Source organism: Vigna angularis, chromosome 8 (genome assembly GCF_016808095.1).
Source record: "Vigna angularis cultivar LongXiaoDou No.4 chromosome 8, ASM1680809v1, whole genome shotgun sequence".
In the NCBI taxonomy this organism is placed as follows: Eukaryota; Viridiplantae; Streptophyta; class Magnoliopsida; order Fabales; family Fabaceae; genus Vigna; species Vigna angularis.
Genome location: NC_068977.1, coordinates 9,108,452 through 9,131,348, shown reverse-complemented (window position 1 = coordinate 9,131,348; position 22,897 = coordinate 9,108,452). Strand labels below are relative to the sequence as shown.

At 31.4% G+C, this 22,897-nt stretch overlaps 1 long non-coding RNA gene and 1 pseudogene across 1 annotated transcript; both read right to left on the bottom strand.

Moving 5' to 3' along the window:
• Positions 1-8,725: 8,725 nt before the first annotated feature.
• On the bottom strand, positions 8,726-13,347 carry LOC108343907 (cinnamoyl-CoA reductase-like SNL6; annotated as a pseudogene).
• A 5,045-nt stretch (positions 13,348-18,392) lies between these two features.
• On the bottom strand, positions 18,393-20,716 carry LOC128193553 (uncharacterized). The gene is made up of 2 exons (XR_008244863.1): positions 20,553-20,716; positions 18,393-18,570 (listed from the first exon to the last, which is right to left on the bottom strand). It is a non-coding gene; the product is annotated as an uncharacterized LOC128193553 (long non-coding RNA).
• Between the last annotated feature and the right edge of the window lie 2,181 nt (positions 20,717-22,897).

Here is a 22,897-nt window from a genome sequence, read left to right as displayed (position 1 = left end):
CCAAAATTTTAACACAATCCAACGTTTAACGAAGTAGAAATTCTAAATTTTGTGAGACAACTCATTACTATAAATAGGGTGTCGCTTGAGCGAGAATATTGTTGTTTGGACAAGAATTATCTCACTTGAGCGGGAATTTGATAGAAATTTGATTAAGTTGTAGTGATAGTCTTGCTTAAGAAATAATTTTCTCTCTTAAAGGAAAATTTGACAAAAACACACCAAAATTACAATCATATATTAATTTCAACTTAGACTTATATATATATATATATATATATATATATATATATATATATATATATATATATATATATATATATATATATAACTTAATTTAGCTATGAAATTAACAGTTTTTTTCAAAGGTACCAATTTCACAACATATGTTGGAAGTCCCACATCGACTAGAGATAAGGTCAATTCATAGTTTATAAATAGGTGCAAACTTCACCTTACAAACCAATATATAAGTGAGGTGCAAACCTCACCTTACAAGCCAGTTATGTGGGGTTGAGTTAGACTTAAACCCACTTTCTAATAACATAACACACTCTAACTATTCAGAGGTGAAATTAAGTATTTTTAGAAAAACCTACTACATACTCTATTTATAGAGTATGACATTGTAATATATCATCTAAGAAATAAAAACTACTTATGTAGTTATTTAACATGGTATCAAGAGCGGGACAAAATCTGGCCTTTGTCATCTCCGTCACCTCCGCCGTTGTCGCCACCGTCGCAACCACCGTTGTCCACCGCTGCCTTTCCTCCGGCGAAGTCAAGGGTTAGGTTCTCCCTGAGAAGCGCGACCCAACACTGGTGGTCACCGTCTCATCCGTCGCCGGAGCGCCGTCGCCACCGTCGCAACCGCCGTTGTCCACCGCCGCCTTTCCTCCGGCGAAGGCAAGGGTTAGGTTCGCCTTGAGAAGCGCGACCCAACCCTGGTGGTCGCCGTCTCATCAGTCTCCGCACACTCCCACACGCGCCACCTTTCTCCGGTGAGTCTCAGGTGCGTGCATCTCACGCGCCACCCTCCCGGTGTTAGAGCGACACCGCGTCTCCACCAGTCGTCTCGCCTGAGCTCCCTGAGCGTGTTTAGGCACTTCGTTTTGTGTTCTAGTGTCTTTGTTCAGACCTAGGGTTTTTCTCCCTAAAGCTATTTGTCTCTGTTTCAGTTTTTTGTCAGATCTGAAATGGCTTCTGCTGGAATTAATTCTTCCTTATCTGCAACTCCTATCATTACATCTGTAAATTTGAATTGGAAAAATTATTTGTCATGGTCTTCTGCAGTGGAATTATGGTTTCTTGGTCAAGGACACCATAATCACCTTGAACAAGATGCATCTATGGTCTCGGAGGAAGAAAAACCCCAATGGGAGAAACTAGACTTCTAGTTATGTGCTGTGTTGTGGCAATCGGTTGAACAAGAAGTTCTAGATATAATGAGACCTTACAAGACTTGTTTCTCTTTTTGGAAAAGAGCCCAAGATATTTTTGCTAATGATATACAAAGACTTTTTTATGCAACCGAAAGAGTATCCTCTCTCAAACAAGTCAATCATGATATGATTTCTCATATAGCAAAGGCTAGAGCTGCAGTAGAAGAACTAAAAACATTCTTGGTAGCTGATTCAATAGAAAGTATCAACAAAAGACTTGACAAGTATTACATGGTCTTAATCCTTAGAATTTTGCACTCTGATTTTGATCATGTCCGTGATCAAGTTTTAGCAGGAGATCAAATCCCGTCAATGGATAATTTGGTTACTCGACTCCTTCGAGTACCTACTTTGGTGAAAGAAGGGAATTCAACTGATGTTATTGAAATTGCAGCAATGGTAGTTCCACAAGGAAGAGGAAGAGGTAGGAGTACTTGAGGAGGTCGTGGAGGTCGAAGTGGGCGTGTGCAATGCTCATACTGTAAGAAAATTGGCCACACCCAAGAAAGATGTTATTCTTTACATGGTTTTCCTGATAAAACTGTGCAGGTGTCTAGATCTGATAATCCAGAATCTAAAATCTCTGACGAAGAATATCAAGAATTTTTAAGGTACAAATCTGAAAAATCTACCAATCTTGATCAATCATCCTCAATGTCAACTGCATGCATTTCTCAAACTAGAGAAAGTCAAAATTCATGGATACTTGATTCCGGTGCTTCAGATCATCTCTCTGGTAACCTCCCTTCATTTTACTCCATTTCCTCTCAAAAAATTCCTAATTTAATCACTGTTGCCAATGGATCCAAAGTAGCATCTCAAGGAATTGGCAAAGTTTCATTATCTCCTTCCTTAAATTTAAATTCTGTTTTGTACATTCCTCATTGTCCTTATAATTTAATCTCTTTAAGTCAATTGACTCGTTCACTAAATTGTTCAGTAACTTCTACTGCAAATTCCTGTTATACAGGAACATGGAACGGGACGTCTGATTGGGGAAGGACGTGAGTCACGGGGACTTTATTATCTAAAGCCTAGTTCATCTGTTTCCTGTCTTTCAACTTTATCTCCAAAACTTTTGCATGATCGTTTAGGTCACCCAAGTTTGTCTAAATTAAAAATGATGGTTCCAAATTTTAAAAACATTAGAGTCTTAGATTGTGAGTCTTGTCAGTTAGGGAAACATGTTCGATCTTCCTATCCAAAGACATTTGAGACACGATGTATTTTTGTTTTTTCCACCATTCACTCTGATATTTGGGGACCAAGTCGTGTTACTTCCTTTGGTTTTAACTATTTTGTAACCTTTATTGATGAGTTCTCTAGATGTACCTGGGTTTATCTAATGAAAGAGAGATCTGAACTTTTAGATATATTTATGTCCTTTTTTAATGAAATTCAGAACCAATTTGGAAAGACAATTAAAATTCTCAGGAGTGATAATGCCAAAGAATATTTTTCTAGTAAACTCTCATCCTTTTTATCATCTAAAGGAATCCTACATAGGTCAACATGTCCTCATACTTCACAACAAAATGGTATAGCTGAAAGAAAGAATAGACATCTCATTGAAACTGCATGTTCCCTGATGTTAAATACTAATGTTCCTATTCATCATTGGGGGGATGCTGTCCTCACTGCCTGTGTTTTGATAAACAGGATGCCTTCTTCTTCTGTTGATAATAAGATTCCTTACTCCATAATTTTCCACACGATCCTCTATATCATGTCTCTCCACGTGTGTTTGGGAGTACTTGTTTTGTTCATAATGTCTCTCCTGGTCTTGATAAACTTTCTCCAAAGTCTATTAAGTGTGTCTTTTTAGGATATTCTCGTCTTCAAAAAGGATATAAATGTTATTCTCCCTCAACAAAAAGATACTATATGTCTTCTGATGTCACATTTTTTGAGGATACACCCTTCTTCTCGTCCTCTAAGCAAGAATGTTCATCTGTTCAAAACATGCTTCCTATCCCATCATGTGATCCCTTAGTCATTCCTACTTCTCCAGTTCCCAATCACACTCAAAATGCAGATGACATTATTCAACCACCTCCTCCCTTGCCTGAAGATCCTCGAGACTCAGCTCCTTCTTCACCAGATTCCCAGACCATGGATCCTTCACCCTCTGTTGAATCTGATCAGGCTTGGCCTATTGCTCTTCGGAAAGGTATTCGATCAACTCGTAATCCTTATCCTGTTTATAACTTTTTAAGTTACCATCGTTTGTCTCCTACCTATTTCTCCTTTGTTTCCTCTCTTTCTAACATCAAAGTTCCTAATAATGTTCGTGAGGCACTTGATCACCCTGGATGGCGACAAGCCATGATTGATGAAATGCAGGCACTTGACAATAGTGGTACTTGGGAACTTGTATCTCTTCCTCCTAGTAAGAAAATTGTGGGATGTAGATGGGTTTATGCTATTAAAGTTGGTCCTACTGGTGCAATTGATCGGCTAAAAGCTCGTCTAGTAGCAAAGGGATATACTCAGATTTATGGTCTCGATTATTGTGATACATTTTCTCCTGTAGCCAAAATCAGTAGTGTTCGTCTTTTTCTTGCCATGGCTGCCATTCGACAGTGGCCACTTCATCAACTGGACATTAAAAATGCCTTTCTTCATGGTGATCTGGAAGAGGAAATATACATGGAGCAACCTCCTGGATTTCGTCGTGCTGCTCAGGGGGAGTCTAATTTAGTTTGTAAATTACGTCGTTCACTTTATGGTTTGAAACAGTCACCTCGAGCTTGGTTTGGTAAATTTAGTCGTGTTGTGCAACAATTTGGATTGAAACGATGTGGAGCAGATCATTCAGTATTTTATGGGCATTCTACTCCTAACAAATGTGTTTATCTTATGGTCTATGTTGACGATATTGTGATTACAGGAAATAATGTTGCGAGAATTGCTCAATTAAAAGATCACTTGTTCAACCACTTCCAAACCAAAGACCTTGGTCGGTTGAAATACTTCCTTGGTATTTGATAAGTGTGATATTTGACTTATATTCACACTTATTTTAATCTCTTTTTCATGTGTTTGTGTAATAAATCTCATGGAAAGATGTAAAAATTGTGTTATATTGTTCATAAATTAGTTTAATTGCCTTTGTGTGTTTATTTTGCAGATAAATAAGGATTGGAGAAGAAAATAAAAAAATCACTATTCACGCATTGACCGGCACTATTCATCCGTTGACTTTACTGTTCACTGGTTGACCGTATTGTTCACTGCGTTGACTCGCTCGAGCGAGTTGCCCTGTTCGCTCGAGCGAGTTGCCCTGTTCGCTCGAGCGAGTTGCCCTGTTCGCTCGAGCGAGTCGCGCGCTCCAGCGAGCCCCGTTTGGTCGCTCGAGCGAGTTTAAACGGTCGCTCGAGCGACTGGACCACTTCCAGACGCGTTAAATGGCCCGAAAATGCAGAACAGAGGTAGTTTTGGAGGGGGAAACTCTCCCAGAACTCAAGGGACGGCGATTTGGAGGCACACCACCACTGCTGGAGCTCATGGAGGCCGCTGGGAGCATGTGGAAGCATCTCTTTTCTCCTCTTTGGGTCTCCTTCTTCTCCATCCACCATGTTTGTAAGCTTGAGGTTCTTCCATGAAAATGGAGAACCAAACCCATCTTGTTAGGGAATGATGTAATTGCTGGATTCTTGTGTAATTGATGATTGATTTCAATATACATATGCCTATTCTGTTAATTTCTAGTTCTTGTTTCCAATCTTAAAGCTTGCATGTGATAGGAATATTTCATGACTTGATTTAATGGATTCATGGGTATGGACACATATCTTGTGGTCTAGATCTGAAACTAGGGCCTAGTGGATGTAAGATATCTAGTAGGGAACTTACTACACTGGTTGTCTTAAGATCTTTGTTCTTAATGCAAATTTTGTTATTAATTGATCATTGAGTTGATTGTTAATAAAGGATTTAGGCTCTTCACCTAAGGAGTTAGGGATTGAGTAATTTTGATGGTTGACATTAGTAATTAATGGAGAGGAGATGAAACTTTTTATGCACAAGAGTGAGAGTAGTGAAAACCAAACTTAACAATGCCGATCCATATCATTTCTGACCTTTATCCGTATCTAAGTGCCTTCACTATCAAAGTCCAACCTTGTAATTATGTGTTAATTTATCTTTCTGCACTTGTTTGTAAAATGATGTTATGTTCTATTGAGTCTAGATGAGTTGTTAATCACACAATTCTCTAGTATTACGAGTCTCTTGGGAAAACGATACCCGGTCTTACCGGTATATTACTTGAAACGATTCGGTGCACTTGCCGAAATCGCCCAGCAGTATTGAAGTGGCACAATCAAAAGAAGGAGTCGTTATTTCACAAAGAAAATATGCCCTTGATATTTTGGAGGAAACAGGTCTCACAGATTGCAAGCCTATTGATAGTCCTATGGACTCAAATCAAAAATTAATGAGAGACCATGGTGAACTTTTCTCAGATCCAGAAAGATACAGAAGGTTGGTGGGAAAACTAATCTATCTTACTATAACAAGACCTGACCTTTCCTATCCAGTGGGAGTTGTGAGCCAATTTATGCAAAACCCACGTATTGATCATTGGAATGCTGTAATACGCATCCTTAGATATGTAAAAGGGAATCCAGGACAATGAGTGTTATATGAAAATAAGGGAAGTTCTGAGGTAGAAGGATATTGTGATGCAGATTGGGCTAGTTGTTCAAATGATCGGAGATCTACCACAGGATATTGTATACTCCTTGGAGGCAATCTTGTATCTTGGAAAAGCAAGAAACATAGTGTTATTGCTCGATCTAGTGTAGAAGCAGAATATCGTTCTATGGCCTTGGCTACCTGTGAACTCATGTGGATCAAACAATTCCTTCAGGAATTAAAATTCTGTGAAAATAAGACTATGAAGTTGTATTGTGACAATCAAGCAGCTCTTCACATTGCCTCCAATCGAGTGTTTCACGAAAGAATAAAACACATAGAAGTTAATTGTCATTTCATCAGAGAAAAGCTATTTTCCAAGGATCTCATTACAGAATTTGTCAGTTCTAATGAACAACTTGCAGATATTTTGACTAAGTCTTTAAGAGGGCCCAGAATTCAGTTTATATGTTCCAAACTTGGTGCATATGATCTATATGCTCCAGCTTGAGGGGAGTGTTGAAATGTATTATGTATATGTTACTGTGTAGCCCAACTTTGATGGTTGGAATTAATTCTCACCTACTACATACTCTATTTATAGAGAATCACATTGTAAAATATCATCTAAGAAATAAAAACTACTTATGTAGTTATTTAACATCCACGAAGACGTTGGCAGCCGCCTCACCATGGTCTCCACCGAAGAGATCCTTCTCGAACGCCCCAAGCCTCTTGGTAACACCTCTCTGTGGAATCCACCTTTCTTTACCGTTTATATTACAATTTCTCTGTTTTCTTTCGCAATTGCACTATGGAAATGTCTCTCATAAAAAGCTATTGGAGAAAATGCGTAAACTGCAATTACATTGAGTAATCTCTTTCTGTTTGCAATTCTGGATGACCTTCAGAATTGAAACGCGTCATGATTTGTAGCATTTTTTTTTAACTTTCAATTTGATTTTCCGAAACTGACAATTACACACTGTTTTATAGAGGTTGTGTATGGGAGAAATTGAACATCATGAAAACTAAACAAGAAAGGAGAATTTCTCTATCAGTTGATTCTGATTTTTTATTTCAAAACACTTATATGTCTTGAACAAATTTTTTATTTATATTCGTGCGTTAACATCTTTAATTGTAATATATATAAATTAAGGATTTCCATTGAAAGAGTATATTTAAGTTATTCAATTGGTGGTTTTAACATATTTAATATATTTGATCAAATTCAAAATCAATCTAAAATATTCATTAAAATAATTTTGGTAGTCATTATTGGTGATCAATTTTAAATAGTACTTGTAATTTTAATATACACTTTAATATATAATGACTATAAAATTTATATTAATTCAATATATCAGATCAAAAACCTTATTTCTAACATCTTAATCCATTTTACGTATTGTATTGGTTGACTAATCAATTAATTATATATAAATTTAAAAAAAAATTAAACTTTAGAAAATTCCATTTTTCGCAACCTCTCCTCTTACCTTTAAATCATTAATGGAATTAGTTGTATTAATTTAAAGGTTATTTTAATCAAACTAAGATTATTTTTTTCATTTAATAGTTCTTTGAACTAATTATTAAATCCATCTTCAATATTATAAATTATTATATTAATATTTTAAAATTAATTTCGTTTTTGAAACACATAACATATTAACTTTGTTTTTGAGTCATTTTTTACGAAATATGTCCTAATTTTTATTACACATTTATATAACAATCACAAGTTAAATCACCACCAGAAAGAGAATCAAAGTTTAGAATTTGAAATTGAAATATACAATTTATTAATATGTTGAGGCTAGTCTAAAGGAACATTTGACAACATTAATAAAATAATTCAAGATTTAGAATGTTTTCTTTTTAAGACATGATTCAATATGTTAGTTGGAATGAAGACAAAAGTTGTTAGTAGTTATGTTGAGTAATCATATCTTTTTGTGTTTCTTTTCCAATCTTATTTCTTATGTCATTTTCTATTTTATCTTTTTTTTTAATGAATTAAGCTCACTCAAAAGTCAAAAGCAAATAGTTTTCTGAACTATAATTTCTGGTGTAAACAATTTCTCAAAAGAATTTACAAAATTGTAATTTGTTTCATCTAAATCAACCATTTATTTTTTATTTTTAATTTCATTTTTTTCTAAACTAAAGCATTAACAAATCACAGTTTAAGGCACTAAATTCACCATCTGTTGCAGTGAATCAAATGACATATACATTGACTTTGTGAGGTGTATAGTATTGCAATAAACTTTAATATGTTGTATACCAAATTCTGTTCTTCATAATCCGTCATTTTTCTTTTCTGGTGCAACATAGAACCTACCACCAACTGTCACATTGTTGAGAAAACATAAACCCTACCTTACCTTTGAAACTGCTAACAATTCAATTGTTGTAATCTTTCACTTCTAACATGCTAAATTTTTTAGTTTACACTTCAAATCTACCTCACCATGCTGATTTTAGTTTCCAGTATGAAGAATATTTCAGTTACTTCAGATTTAATTATTCATCAAAGCATTATTAACTGATTATTTAAATATCATTATTATTATTATTATTAAAAATGCAGTAGTAGCCAAGTTCAGAAGTCAGAAAATTAGCATGATTTGGTGTACAGATGAATAGAATTATATATTACTATTTTAAACCATAAATGAATACAAACATTACTAATTACTGAATATACTATATAACATGCCTCATCTATTTTTCTCATCTAATTATATGGCTAAGGCAAACCATAAATAAATAAATAAACCAACCAACTTTCCCAGCAAACATAGTAACATTATTTCATCTGATATTCACTGTAACACCTGAGTGGCCTTGACATGAGTCTGCATAACTTCTCATTAGATAGTTCAAATCTTTGTACAGAACTGTTTGATGTTTCTCCACATATTTTCTCCTTAGGCATTCCAATCTCCTTGGCCAAATTCTCTGCCCCACTTTATGAATCTATCACTTTATCAAAGCAAATGTATCTACCAGAAGCATTGCTGTTCATTGCCTTCAACACACTTGCATGAGCTTCTGCCAATTTGGTCACATCCACTGTTACTAGCAGACCAAGAGAATACATTTCTTGACCACCTACATCAGCAATTTTAAGGTTTTAGATTCTATTATGCTTTTTCAAAATAATAGACAATAACCAGTTGAAGATTGTTCTCAGATATATAACTTACATCCTAAGAACTCAAGGTAGTATACATACTAAAATAGCAGTTACAAGAAAAATGAGATATGAGTTAGCAAAATACTGATTAAACTCAGAAACTTGATAGCCAATGGAACAGGAAATTGAACCAGTTGTTTTGGTCAATAGTAGCACCTTTGAGGTAAGCAATTGTTGCTGTTGGATTCCTGTGACAAAATTGAGGACGTGTAATTAGAGCTGGGCAAATGGTAGTGAAACCCCTCTCAATGGCTATTCTCCAAGCAGCCTTCTCTGCTCTCATCTTCCCCAGTGCATACCAGAGCTGCCATACAAATTCAAAACACAAAGCAGGGTCATGAATGATCATTTTTTACCTACATAAACATGTTAGATGGTAAAAAGAACTAAGAAAATAACACCAATGAGGTGCAACCATTGTGCAAAGTTACCTTCTTTTCAATGCAGAATGATTCACTGCTCCAAGAGCCATGATTAATAACTGGGGTGTGGTCTGATTGTGCAGTGTCTTGCCACACACAAGCTGCTAGTGAGGAAGTGAACACACATCTCTTTATTGAAGCTGTTCTTGCACATGCTTCCATCACATTCTCAGCAACTCTTTACTTCAATCTTAGCCATGGATTTCTAGAAATCAGACAAACAATTGCTCAGATATTATACAGTAATTTTTCTTCAAGATATTGTTAATAATAGTTCCTTAATGGTGTTTACATGATCATGTAGCTCATTTAGATTTCAGAAACTTTTCTAAATCTTGCTTAATGTCATTTCAAATCAGTGTTTAAGCCAAACCAGGGATAAAAAAGTATAAACATCTCTTTTATCTGTCTAACTAACAAAGTTTTGTGAAATGAAAATTTCAAAACACAGTAATTTGTTCAATCATGCACATGCTCATGAACTCTTTTGCAACACTTTATCCTGCAATAAGTTGTTTATTCATTTATTGGTGTTGTTGATGTGACCTAACCAAAAGGGTTTTTCTAAAGAGCAGTTATTTCCCAAAGAGACAGGTTTTTGGACATTCCAGTTAGGTAGGTGAGGTGTCACATTTAGAAGGGTAAATAAAAAATTAGAGATAATTTAATCAATCAAATTGCAGATTTTTCTAAAATGGAAAGACACTAAAATCACAGTAAAAAAACCAGTTTACAGAATACAAATTTAATTAACCTAAAGTAATAAATCTAAAACCCTAATGAATTGTAATCTAGAAACATTACTGCAGAAAAAAAAGTGTTCTTACAGTGTATCCAGAAAGACCCGCAGGATCTGTGAATGCAGAGGTGTGAAAAACTCCACCACAGCCCTGAAATGCTTTCTCCAACCCATCAATGTCAGTTAGCTTTGCCATTATTGCTTCCAACTTTCCTTCTGCAGTTTTCTCAATTTCCTTCACTTTCTCCATCTCCTCTGCACAGATCAACCAACCATTCTTAACTACTACCATCTTCTACAACATTCACTCAACAATAGAATAAAGATGAATTCTTTCTTCCTTTCTGTATCATTATTGTTGCTGCATTTATTGTTATGTTCATTGCTATTGGTGTTGCTGTTTCTCCATAGTAATTCTTAATTGTTTTACTTACTGAGTTTTTCATTTATAAAAAAACCCAATAACATATAAAAATAAAAGTCTAGAAATTTATTTAAAAATACTTAAATTAATAAAATATTTAAATCTTAATGAACTCTACAAAAATATTAATAATCACATGAAAACACATTGAAAACAATAGAAAAAGAATTTTCATGCATTTTAATTTTAATGAAAAAATCACCTTCACCCTTCACCCTTACAAAACATCTATGATTAAATGGCTCAATATATATGATTTTAAACATTTTAGTTTTTATATATATTTCATTTTAAATCTTCTTAAATCTCTATCATCGAAATTCATGAAATTTAAAATATAAAAAAATAATGAAATTATAAGAATTAAAAATACAAGAAGTAGAAGTTAATAATTGCTCCAATTAAAAAAAATAGTCATCTGAATCTTTTAATGTATCAAATATATTATTGCTGTCAAAAAATATATCATATCACATCATATGCAGAGACATCTAATAATTATTGTGGACCGTCGAGATTAATTTGGATATGACGCGTACCAATTATATCCATTAGTATAGTTTGTTATGGGTTTATATTATCATATTAATTAATACAGATTATATATAGCACAGAAAATTATTTATTAGGAGCATCATTTTTTAATTAAACTCCAATTATATTAATATAATTTTCCCCATAAATTAATGGAGGAAAAAGAACGTGTATTTTTTTTTATTCGATAACTTCTTGCAGCAGCACTCTTTGGTTTGTCAGCATACACGATACACTTTACTACACCACAATAAACAAAATACTAATATGAAGACATTGAATTTATATATTTATATATATATATATATATATAATTTAAATAAGCCAATAAAAATTTTAGAAAAAAATTGACATAAAATTGGTAAATTTTCTTTATTAAAAATATAAAAAAAAATAAGGAAAGTTTGAAGGAAAATAAATAGAAAGCCACTAAAGAAAGTATAAGATGAATAATAATATTATATATTGAATGTGATCTTTGGTATATGTGACTTATTCCTCATTCAAAATTTGCACATTAGAGTAATCAATTTGCTCATCTTATGAAACATATAAAAAAATTGAAAATTTTTCAATATATATATATATATATATATATATATATATATATATATATATATATATATATATATATATATATATATATATATATATATATATATATATATATATATCTAGCAACTACTCTCGATACTTTGTTTATAATTAAATGTTGAATTTGTTCTTTCAAATATTAATATACTAATTAATATGATTTTATTACCCAAATATTTAATAAAAAAAACTTTGAAAATTCAATTTTTTAAACAACTTTTAACATGCAAATTTTAATATAAAAAAAGATAAAACTATTTCACCAATTTGAATATTTGTTTCTTTGTGGACATGAAATTGCCAACTATGCACACTTTTTCATCACACAACACAATCATCTTCCACCAACAAGTTTGAAAAACTCAAATTCATATTAAGTTTAATAAATCATTTTTTAAATATAAACTGATTTTTTTAATAAATCATTTTTTAAATATAAAGGGTTTTCATTTTCACACAGAAAAATTCAGAAACTATCTAGTTAGACTAATTAATGGACTATTAGAGAATAATTAACGAATAAATAAAACCTTTTTGCTACCAAAAGTTTGGAAAATGCGAATTAGGTGTTGAAATTTTTTATAAAGATCATCTTTTCTGAATCTCTTCCCCTGTTTCCATCACAACTACCCAGTTAAAAATTTCAGCTTCAAAACATAAATTCAATGAGAAAACCATAAAACCATAATCAAATGAATCTTACCCAATAAACAAAACCCAGTTCAAGAAAGAACACCTAATAATCTTATCATAAGCTTTTTTCTTAGCTTATTCATGAACGAAAAAGAAGCAATTTTTCTGAGTTTTTAATTCGATTTTTGAAGTTTTTAAGGTTGAATCAAAGTGATTATAAAAAAGGAAACGAAAGTTGATGAAAATTTTACCTGGGTTTTCAACTGTGATCCGAAGAGAGTAACCTAATTGCAAGAGATGGTTGACCAAGGCAAGTCCAACATAAGAAACACCACTTGTAACACACAACCATGTCCCTTTTTCATCACCATCTTCATAGTAAGAAACAAGGTGGTGGTTTCTTCCCCCTTCGTCGTCTTTTCCGGCGGCCACCACCAATTTCCGGCAAAAGGCCTCCATCTCCGTCTTCTCACTCTCCCATGTGCACATGACACCCATTATATTTAGACCAAAGTATAATAATATAAGATATAATATAAGGTGGTAAAGATTAATATGAAATATAGGGAAAGGATTATTGAAAAAAGTGAAAGGAATTTGATGAAGTTGAAGATGATTTTAGGGTTTTGGTGGTTGATTGAAATGAAAATGGTGGAAATTTATAGAGGATTTAGTCCAAAGGGTAAGTGAGAGGCTTGGTTGTGCTACTTTATCGTCAAAGTCCAGCAAGGTGGGTATATACTATGAAATAATAATAATAATAATTAATAATAATAATTAATAATTAATAGTAAAAGTTGTAAAAGTTGCTAGATTCAAAGAAGAACAAACTAAGAAACTAAAAGGAAATAGGAAAGTGTATTAGGGCACAAAAAAAGACTATCTTTTTAAATATTTTTCAACTAAAAGTGTATTAGGGCATTTACCACTTAAGTTTTATAAAAAAGAAGTTCCTATTAGAAAATATTGATGTGACATAAGTAAAACTGTTTTTTTTTAAATGTCTCGACTTATTAATATTTTGATTTATATACCTCCACATGTGTTTATTATTTAACTATTTTTTCTCTTTAATATGTTTTTTATTTCTTAAGGATCACACGTTTTTTGTTTTAGTTCCTACTCAAAACTTTGATGATTTTTAGTCCTTATAGTTTTGAAAGTCTGAGTTTTAGTTCTTCAAATTGAACGGTGTTAAGTTTTAGTAGAGTTGGCAAACGGCGCTGTCACGTGAAATACCAGCTGCCCTCTTCTCTTTCTGCCACGTTGGTTGTTTAACTTTGGAAATGAGATTAAGTATGTTAAGTGATTGACACGTTATTGATTGGAATCAAATTAACAATTAGGATTCTTAATTGGGCAATTAGGGTTCTTAATTGGGGCAAAGTAATCTTTTTCAATTGGAGAAAATTTCACGAGCACCGGAACGACCACCGCAAGGAACACCGGGATAGTTGAATCAATTGATTTCAAGAGAAGAGAAAGGAGGAAAGTGTAGACCTTGCAGAAACCAAAGGGAAAAGAATATGAATCGAGAAAGTCTTCAACCTGCCACCCAGGAAGAGTCTCTATCAAATACTCTGATATGCTGCTAGCGCCGGTGGAAGCCGCTGCTTCAACACCAACCTTAATGACGGTGGAAGATAAAGGTAATGTTTTTTTTTATGAGAAACGTCAAAAAGAGAATCAGGGACAAAGTTTAAAGGAGAAGGGGTTTCTTGCGATGAAGAAGCAGAAAGTTTAACACCAGCAAGAATGAACCTATCATGCTTAAGGGTGTGTTCATTCGCAGGGTGAATCGACACGTCACACTCTCTGCACAGAACGTGAAGACTCTTCTCTCCTACGACAACGCAGAAAAGAATCAATCTTCAACAATTTCAAACATCTGTTTTGTTCGTTTAATCAGTTACTAACATGACAAACATCGCAGATAGGGTGTTGTCTGGGTCGAAGAAGAGAGAAATGCTGGTGTTTAGAGGCTAGTTTGTTTGCGTGGTGGATGCACCGTTTCTTAAGAACCCTAATTAACTTTGCCCCAATTAAGAACCCTAATTGCCCAATTAAGAACCCTAATTGTTAATTTGATTTCAATCAAGAACGTGGCAGAAAGAGAGAAGGACAACTGGTATTTCACGTGGCAACGCCGTTTGCCACCTCTATTAAAACTTAACACCGTTCAATTTGAAGGACTAAAACTCAGAGTTTCAAAACTATAAGGACTAAAAACCATCAAAGTTTTGAATAGGGACTAAAACAAAAAACTTGTGATACTTAAGAGACGAAAAACGTATTTAACCCTAATTTTTATTATTATCATGTAAATTATTTATACATTTTATGGTAATTTTTGTTTTAATTTTTGCAGCTGTCCGTGAAATAGTACATGGCCGATGTTACGTGAAAAATCATAAAAATAAATAAAATAAGATAAAAAAATAAATCCATAATAGTTCATATTTTTTTTCTAATAAATTTAATCGGTACATTTAAAATAGTTGAGCAAAGAGTTGGTTGTTAAAATCAGCTTTTATCTAAAATTAGCAATGGAAAGTCTTTTACTTTATTTATGCAAACAGAAAACAAATACAAAATTGTCTTTTATGCTTGTAAAACATTTTCTTATTTGTTGGGATTAATTTAAGTAACAAAGTATCCTAATATTTTGAGAAAACACCAAGTTTAGTGTGGGTCCGTTCCTTTAATTCTTTAAGTACACAATTAGTTATACCTTCTATTAATTAATATAGCTTTAATAGTTTTACCTAAAGTATGATGTATCTATTATTATACACTACTTTACTTGTTTATATTTATTTTATTGAAATTGAATATTTAAATATTCTTAATTATATGTTAAGTATGGTTCGAGAATTCATAAAAGGTAACATAATATCTTATTAAGATAGATTTTATATGATTCTAATATTAAGAAATAGAAAATTTTAATTTAATTTTAGAAAATTATTTATAAAATGAGGTTTATATTTATATTTATTAATATATTATAAATATTTACATCAATCTCCTAGCATTTCATTTTAATATCATAATATAATTAAAAATAAAACATTTAATTATTAATATTTAGAAAACTTATTCTCTATATTCATCCAACATATAAGACGATAATAATATAAGACATATTCACATTAAGCTTCTAACTATAATTCTGTTCCAAAAATATACCTAATAAAATCTATGATTGTTCCACAACTCAGACGAATGGTTGATAATCTCTCAAAGAAAATCCTAAATTTGTATATTCATTTGCTCACACTAAAAGATAATCATTGCAAAAAAAAATACAAACATATAACAAATAAATAAGAGAGAGTAAACTAATATACAAAAGAAATTTTATATATTCATAAAACATGTTTATCATGATAAAATGCACTCCAAAATCTCATACAGATATAAAACATAAATTCAAAGACTATTCTAAATTCAATTATTTAGATATAAACATTGATGTCGAATCTGAGAAGGTTTTACACTTCTAGTGGACTCTACTACACTATAGAAGATAGGTTTCACCTTACCACTCTCACAAGGTTAATCTTATATTGTCATGAGAACTATATTATTCCTTAGAATAGGATATCCTAACACTCTCAACCCCTCAATCATTTTTCTCTATATGAGTTGAATGGTTAGTAGAGTGTTAGGATAATTTCCAACTCTAGACTCCCACATCAATGCATATACTCCCCAAAAACTAGAACTTCCCCATGAAATCCCTTTCTCCAAAAAATCACACTTTACTTCATTCGTATAACTATTATCTAATACAAAATCCATTCATCTACACAAAACATAACAATATATTTCATACATTCATAGCATCAATACACAAGCATTCATACATCAATAAACCACTATAAGCATCATACATGTTTATAATCATCAATAATTTCATCATAAATAAATCTTACCCGTCAAACAAGTTCTTATGTAATTCCAACAGTGAAAAAAAGTTATTTTGATACCATTGAGTGTCACAAAACTCGCCCACCGCCACGAATCGAAAGGTGACTCTAGAAGGCTCCTGCCTAGTGCCAACCACAATGACGACCGACGCCACTTCTCACCCAACCAGTCTACGACTCATCCAACAAGACCACCACTAGAGCTCCCAGGATTTAAAATCAAAATCAAAGTTCTTTTTTAGTCAATACACATTTAGTTCTTTTAGGGTTTATATGTTTTCCTTTGGGGAAAAAAGCAAAAATAAAGAAAGTGAAAGAAAAAAGCAGTATAATATTTTAGGTTATTTAGTGAAACAAAAATGAAAGGGTTCATCTTACAAATTTGATTGTCAGAAAGTGAAAGGAAATATAGAAAAATGTATAAAATGACTAATGTGGATTTTCAATCTATTCGATAAATGATTAACTTATTTTATAGAAAACGTTATCAAATTATGTGAAGAGATAAATCATATTACTATATCGTAACACTTTATATTACTAATTGTTGTTTTATTTCAAAATTAAAGAAAACATAGATCACTTTAATTATATTCTATACCTCTCTTTGCTTTACAATTAAATTACAATCACACAGTAATTTACATAACATAAAATAATACATATATATCATACTACAAATTTATATTATAAATAAAATATAGCACGATTAAATAAATATTCATCTTGTTTAAACGACCTTGTTCCTTTAATATAAAACTAATAATTAAAAGTAAAATAAAGTGTAAATAAATGAGCGTTTACTTGTGTAATTTTTTTGTTCTCATCTTCTAACTTTAAAATTTTACGTATGTTTGTTTATTTCAAATATTTATACAGAATTTTTTCTTTTTGGTGTTATCTTTCAAAACACGAAACAGATTGAAAGCAATATATAGCAACTTTGCAATTAAAAAACAAAAAATTAAAACACAAATAAACAGATTCTACTAAACTCTCTACTGATTGAAGAAAAAAAAAAGCAAGAGAAAGTAATGCAGATAATGCAAGAAAATAGGTTCTAATTACAAATCAAACATGTCCAAATCAGCATCAACATCAAATTTATAAATTAGAAATAATATTTTGACACACATAAAATTTTAACATTCATTTGATATTATTATTTTTTACTTTTTACTTTCATTTTTCTTAAAATAATATAAAAATTAACTTTTTAATAATCATTTTACTTTAATATTATATGTCAAATAAACGTAAAAGTCAAAAATTACTCTTATGAATTGGATCATATATGATTTGCTATAGGTAATGCATATATAGTTACCAGTTTTTGAAAATAATTTGATGAGAGGAGAATATTAAGATGAAATTTCCCACTTTTGAAAACTGTAACAAAATATTAATGTAATTTCAACTTTTAATTTTTGTTAAATATGATTATTTAAATTACTGAGTAACTCATTTTGGTCAACTAATATATTATTATTATTATTATTATTATTATTAAATGTATAGGTGAAGCATCCTTTTTGGTTTTTGAAAAGAAAAGAAGAAGAAGAAATGTTTAAAAGTTGTTTAAAATTGTTATATGTGTCTTTTTCTTTCATTATCTTGGACTTAATAATTCTCGTAGGCTTAGCTGAAGGATGAGAATAGAAAGTGATGAAATCACGTGCAGTGTTTATAGCTACCACGGACCACTGTAAATAAAAAATAAAAAAATTGAATGTGTTTAAATTTCAATTGTTTAATAATATTATTTTTATTTGTAACAGTGATTGACATTCTCAAATATATAACAACACGTCATGATTCAGTGATAGTAGAATAGTAGTTCAGTTGATATTACAGTCATTCACAAAAAGGACATAACTTAAAACTTAAATAGTTTAGAGTATTTCAAAATAACACCAACTTAAATTTAAAAATTCTAAAAAGACTATACTACAGCATGAGCATCCTTCAACTCTTGTTTCAAAGGAACCTCCTCAACAACATCTGTTCTCATCCAAGTGGATGATCATCGCAAAGGAAAACATACAAAAGCAACACACAACAAGAAAGCAAGGGTGAGCTAGATAAACAAGCAATAAACATATAGTACAATCAATCAATGTCATCATGCTTAATTACATATAAAAGAACAATTAAACATACCCTTTAAACCATGACTCAAACACTCAACACGACTCATCCGGATTGGTATAACTGTCGAACTATTGGTCGTCTTTGCACTTGCATAGTTCAGCTGGCCCTCCCCAACACTATGCAAGGTAAATCCCCCCATCTGTTTATGTCTAAACTCTAAGACTATAGACGAGGACCTCCCTCTACTCTCACCACTCACACTGTTCTTCGCTATTTGAGCATGAATAGTGCTTTGAGTGTAGGGATAGACATACCAGTTCAAAGCTCCATACAGTTATACAGAACAACAATAACACCCCGCACATCACTTTCAATCATCTTACCCTGAGATGTCCAGTTCACACTCAATTTCATCATTTCAATTTGCAGTCATATTATTTCAAGCCACACAATTCAAATATATGGACATACATACACCCTAATAGTCAAACAACATCAAACATCCATGGCATAAGGATACTCATATTTAGGTAAAGAAAACAGCTCCGAAACCCCCACTAACAGCTCCAGAAAAGTCCAAAACCCCACAAACCACCTAAGGAACGTCCAAAACAGATATTCGAAACCCCAAAAACTATCAAAAACAAAAGCAACAGCATGCTGAGGCGCCATACCAGTTGATAGCAACCATGAAAATTGGCTTTTGATGTACTTGGAACCTGCTCTAATGACTAAAGGGGTTCTTTACACATTTGTATTGATGGAAAAACACGTTTATAAGTTAAAACAAACATCCATTTGATCACTAAATCCAAGACTAGGTGTATCAAACCACTTTTTACACTTTAAAATCCAAATTCACTTCTACAAGTTGCCCAATTTCATTTCTATCCTTTAAAACCCTCAAACCAGTTTGCAACCTACATCAACAAGTCCAATTGCACTTGCTAAGGACTCTTCAAAATCATATAATATTTCCAATAGTCCTACTTCTCATTTTCACCCCTTAGAACCCCTAAAATGGGCTAAAAACTCAACCTATGATGCCATTTTCCATTTTAGAACAGATTTTATCGATTTAGTCATCTAGACAAGTCCTAATAGGTGTGATAACATATTCCCAACCCTCCAAAACAATGCAGACATCTTACCTCACCATTTCACCACTCCACGTCCTCTTTTTGACTAAAACCATGCACATAAACCCTCACAAGGCCTCTACTCCAATATAGATTAAATTTTATTGTTTTAAGAGTTCCAACAAGTCTAAGATAACTCAAAAACAGTCCCTAAACTGCCACTGTTATTAAACCATCATTCCCTCTAAAATTCACCTCTCAAAACCCCTCCAATTTCATTCTAAAAGAGTATAGAATGCACTCAAGTGTTACTTCTCAATTTCAACTTCATACTATAACTATTTTAGGATTTAAACCAAACATAATAGACCCCAAGACCTTTACCAAACTGTAGAATTTCCTTTTTAAACTCACTGATCCATAATTTGACATGCTAACACCCATCACTTTAAATCTCTAATTTATACATCAATTCCTCAATTCTTCCAACTATCAATAATAACACAATTTTATATCAACAACATACCAGCTCAGAATTTAACATACATACATATCATACAACAAATTTTTAACAAGACACTAGCTCCCCTTACCTGGAAGTTAAGCATTACAACTTACTAGAATACTTTAAACAGGACCCCACACAGCGGAGAACCAAACAGGACCTACAGATCACCGCATTGGTGACAGCCAACAACTCTTGGAGCTAGAATAGGGCAAGAAATGAAAAGAAGAATACACAAGGCACATGCAAGAGCAAAATCGCATGCCCTAATTTCAAGAACAGTGGAGGAAAAGGGCAAAACCACTTACCCGCTATAGAACGCGAAACCGATCGGTTTAAGTCGAAGCTCTCAACTCCGAGAACGCAGAATCACCACCCAAATGACAATGCACCGGTTCAATTTGAAGATTTGGTAGAAAGAAGACAGAGAAAGTTAGGGCTGAAGTTTTAGAGAGAGGATATGGCTTTGAAGAAAATCTGTGCAGAGTTTGGTAAAGTTGATCTAGTTTATACATTAATAAAATAAAGAAAAAGCCTCTCCATTAATTTAATTTCTTTTCTTTCTTATTTAATATATGCCTCTATATTTATATATATAATTACAGGTCTTTACAGTGATTCAATATTTTTTATTTATTTATTTAGTGTAAATTTTATATTTTTTTAAAACATCTAACATGGTACTGTCTGTAATATCTATGTTAGTTTAGATACAATTACAGGTCCTTACAGTGATTCAATATTTTTTATTTATTTATTTAGTGTAAATTTTATATTTTTTTAAAACATCTAACATGGTACTGTCTGTAGTATCTATGTTAGTTTAGATACTGATGAGCTAACTAATACAACCACTCACTCTTGTATTTCTCATGTAAAGAACAAAATACGAAGAATGATGTTATTGTTAATACGAAGAACCATTTGACTTTTTTTTAAAAGAAATATAGGAAAATAAAAGAATATTGAATCAGGCTACAAATATAAAAATATAAATTGTTATTGAACTAATTTAAATATATAGTCTTTGCTTTAAATTTGAAAAAAAATTCTAATTTAAAGATTAAATTTTATATCTTTAAGTGCGTGCATACGTGCATGCGTGCGTGTTCGGGTGTGTGGTGTGTGATCTAATAACTTAAGTTCATTGAAGTTATTATAAATATTAGACTTTTCTTACAGTACGTACAAATATTATGTTTGAAATAATCAATGAGGTGAACTTTGTAATAAAATACACATCAAATAAAAATAAAATCAAATTATAATATATGTATACATAAGTAAATTGTGACCATCAAAAATTGATTTTGTGATATTGATTAAGCATCAATTTATATACTAAAAAATCATGTAATTATATTTTTAATTACTAAAAATTAAAAAAAGAAGTTACTTTGATTTTTTAATTAAAAGAATTAGTCCTTCAAACCGTACAAAATTTTATTCATAAAAGACTATTTACACACAAAAAATAGTTATAAAAAGGATAGTTTTTAGTTCTTCGAATTATTTAATAGATCAAAACATAAGTAATTGAACATATTACAAAATGAAGCATCAAAATCAATGTTGAATGAGAATATTATTAATTAAATAAAACTTTTACAATATTATTAAAAAATAGATGATGCGCGTGTGTGATTTTTTTCTATTAACACCAAATAGTTGATCATTGACATTGTAGATAATGACAAAAAAAGTTGCTATTATTTCATCCAAAGTGACTAAAAAGGTGAAAATTACTGAAAAGACAAAAGAAAAAAATTAATGACTTGGCAAGTGGAATTGAATGCAATGAATTTGAAAGAGAAAAGTTTTGTTGATGATGATAAGGCAAAGAAAATTCTAAGGTAGACTAAGAGACAATAATATCAGAAAAAAATCTAAGTATAAAAGATGCAATGAATATTATTTGATAATGCAAAGGTGACATTGAAAGTTGAAACTTTTGTGCTAATTTCTTGCTAAAAATTATTCATGTTACTATCTTTGTTTTCCTTTTAGGGTTGTTTTACTATTAAGTTGTACAAATGTTACTATCTTTGTTTTCCTCCTTTTATGGTTGTTATTATTTAACTTAATTACAATTTTGATATTCCATTAATATATTTGAGTTTGGTCTTCTATTTTTGTGTGATTTTATTTCCTCAATTTTGAAAAATATATAATTTTACTTTAATCATTAAATTTGTGTGCTTTTTAGTATTTTAATTAATTAAATAATTTTTTAAATATATCTTAGAACGACATCTCATACCTAGAGTTCAACTCAAGAAAAATGAATAATAGAATAACTTTTTTTTATGTGGTAATATGAATATGTGAAATCATTTTTTAAAGTGATAATTTAATTTAAATTAATTATGTCTAAACTTTAAATCATTTAATTATATATTAAAGGTGATGGTTATGTTTAATTTGAGAAGTGAGAATAGTTATTATGATTTTTTTTCTCTCACAAACTCTTAATTTCAAAAATTAACTTTATTAGTATTAATTTGTTTAGAGTTTGTATTGTTCCTCATCAATATTAAAAGAAGTATAAATAAAAAACAAAAGGAATAAATAACTAAATAATAAAATTAATTTTCGTTTTAGAAGTTATTCTTTTATACAAAACTTATTATTATGAGACAATGGAAATATACTC